The 2,741-nt window shown below is 35.1% G+C and overlaps 1 long non-coding RNA gene across 2 annotated transcripts; it reads right to left on the bottom strand.

The window, feature by feature from the left end:
• On the bottom strand, window positions 1-2,741 carry LOC131256429 (uncharacterized). 2 transcript variants are annotated; one of them, XR_009176809.1, is made up of 6 exons: window positions 2,615-2,741; window positions 2,427-2,503; window positions 2,289-2,346; window positions 1,973-2,198; window positions 172-702; window positions 1-79 (listed from the first exon to the last, which is right to left on the bottom strand). It is a non-coding gene; the product is annotated as an uncharacterized LOC131256429 (long non-coding RNA). The 2 variants fall into 2 exon arrangements; XR_009176808.1 differs by having other exon boundaries at window positions 180-702.

The following is a 2,741-nucleotide window of genomic DNA, read 5'->3' as shown; positions in this document are numbered from 1 at the left end:
CTTCTATTGACCAATGATACACTGATGTTTGTGTGACCAGCCCCAACATCTTTGGCGTAATCCACTTCCAAAACACAACCTGTGAATATAACAATATAGCATGGAAACTAATTGAGAAACGAAACAACCTATGAAACAAATAGAAAAGTGAGCTAATAAAGTTTGGATGACATTATCACCTGCTCAGGCATCTGATGTTATTTCATTTTTTCCTTCGTCTCAATGTTGAATATTTGTAGGTGGTCCTGAATAGTTCCCTAAAGTTGAGCTTCAAACAGAATGCCACAGTTCACTCGTCATATATGAGATGCAACAAAGAAGATGCTCACCACCACAAGCACAAAGAAACAGACGCATTCAATAGCCAACACCAAATAGCTGGGACAATCCTGAATAATGATATGACACATGCATTCCACGAACAGCCATGACAACCATTTATCGAATGGAGATTGAACAAATTAGCTCCAAAATAAGGAATAGACATGAATATACAAAATAAATGGCATCAAGAAAAATAGATGAGGTAAGTCAAACTATTTTTACAAATGTTAGGTTCATCCGGTATTATCTAGTGTGGAAGGGTTATAGTCTATCAAAGAGATGCTGAGAAATATGAAAGTTCTCCACACCATGCAGTGAAGTCATCCTCAATCCATTGATCATCATCTCCGAGACCCACCGGGACAAGCCGCTTTCCTCCTGTACAAAAGGAAAAAAAGAGATGAGCTACCATCAATGGATTAAGAGAATTGCAGAAAAGCAATGGGATGTACAATATCACTTTCTATCAAAACTGAAACAAGCAAACTCAGTAATACTCTTGCCCTGTTGATTGCAAACTCCCAAATTAAAAAAGAGAGTGATCCATCAAATACAATGAACATCATACACATCCAGACTGAAAAATGCTTTTGGTTCCAAACATATTTCACATGCAATTGTTTCTAGATAATGGTCAAGCTTTCTAGAACTCCATAAATACAACACCTCTTTTGTAGTGTAATTTGAATGTACTATTATGCACATTATACAGAAATATTTTAAAGACTATCTAACTTAAAATATCAATGAGCAAGCAAAATCATCTGCAAACACATCTTTACACAACACAAGTGCCAACCTGGCAAGTGCGTGGGATATCCAACAATGCATAAGGTGATCCCCACCATGCAGATGAATGCATACAAAATAAGGAATGTATGGCTAAAAATACACTTGCCAAAGTGCCCATTCAATGTATAATTGTGGAGCAACATGAATGCACCATACTGAATCCTAATTTTTGTGTTCATTCATCTTGCTGCTAGGGGCCCCTTGTACACCCGTTCAGAGGATGCATGCCAAACAGACTATCCCGAATCATAATTTTACATTCATTCTCTTAGCACACGTGTTGCACATAAAGGTGCATCTGGAGAGGGGTGAGCATACCAGCATCACCAAAACTCAGTAAACATAATATTAAAAACAAAAAAATACAAAGCTAATGAACAAGACCCTGCCCTATATCGGTTAAAAAGACACATTTTCCTCATGACGTTAATAGGTAACATAATGAGGAGAAATGAATGGCACTTAATACAAATCACATTTATTAATCCGTAACAAATCACTAAATTGATCAAAATCCCAATTGAATCAATGCCCCAATTTTTATTTCAACAGAAAAAGACACAAATAGAACTTCCAACCAATTACAATGGGTCATGAATTCATCAATTGAAGTAAACCATAAAATTAATCCAGCAAATGTAAGGCAGATACCATTGATAGAGGCAAGTTCATTGGTTAAGATGAGATTTTATAACTAATTCATGGAAATAGGTAGGTATTTAATAACGCATACAAAGATGACACAGTTAGATATCACTTAATCAAGTTCAATGACCTCAACAAGCCCATCTTGTCCAAATGTAGAAAAAAATAATAAAGAAAAAAAAAAGGGAATCAGGCTATACAAAACACATACCCTGTTCTGCAATCAAGTCATCCACCACCTTAGCTATTTATTTTTTAAAACACAGCATAAACCAAATGTCAACAGTAGCCAAAAGGTAAAAGAAGTGTTGACTAAAAGCCCGTAATATTCAACATCTTTTTTTTCCCCGAACCTTATTAAAATGCTCATACTACCTGTTTCCAAGCCCCAAAACACCATATTTGAGATTCTGAAGCCAGTTTCCCCTCTCATTCCCCTGAAAAAACCAAGTAATAGAAATTACCATGCAAATTCAAAAGAAAAGAAATAAAAGGAGATCATCTCAGCTGAAATTCTCAAAATTCACCTCTGTAAATTATTTGTAAAACCTTACAGCATTATCTGTTGGCTCACCATCTCCATATCTGAATTTTAAAAAATAGATACATAAATAAAAATTAAGAGAACAGGAATTTAAACCAATCTAAAAAAGACTCTAACTTACATTGCTAAAAAGAAAAATGATATAGTTTCTTTCTTCATCTTCTCCTCATATTCATCGTCATCGGCCGCATAATCATCCTGTCACAAAATTCAATCCTTTCATCAACATCTAACCATCTAACAACCGATCCAACAACTACAAATTCTCAGATGTTACTCAAGATCAGTGAAAAAAAAAAATCAAATTACCAGATCAACGACTTTAAATATCGCTTTGTCATACCGTGCCCTCACTTCTTCTGCTAGTGCTTGAATTAAAACAAAAAATAAAATCAAGCAACAAAACCGAGGAATCTAAGGTAGAGATCAAAGAAAC

This window comes from Magnolia sinica, chromosome 9, assembly GCF_029962835.1.
Source record: "Magnolia sinica isolate HGM2019 chromosome 9, MsV1, whole genome shotgun sequence".
Lineage (NCBI taxonomy): Eukaryota > Viridiplantae > Streptophyta > Magnoliopsida > Magnoliales > Magnoliaceae > Magnolia > Magnolia sinica.
The sequence above is the reverse complement of the archived record's forward strand: the minus strand, read 5'-3'. Positions and strand labels throughout refer to the sequence as shown.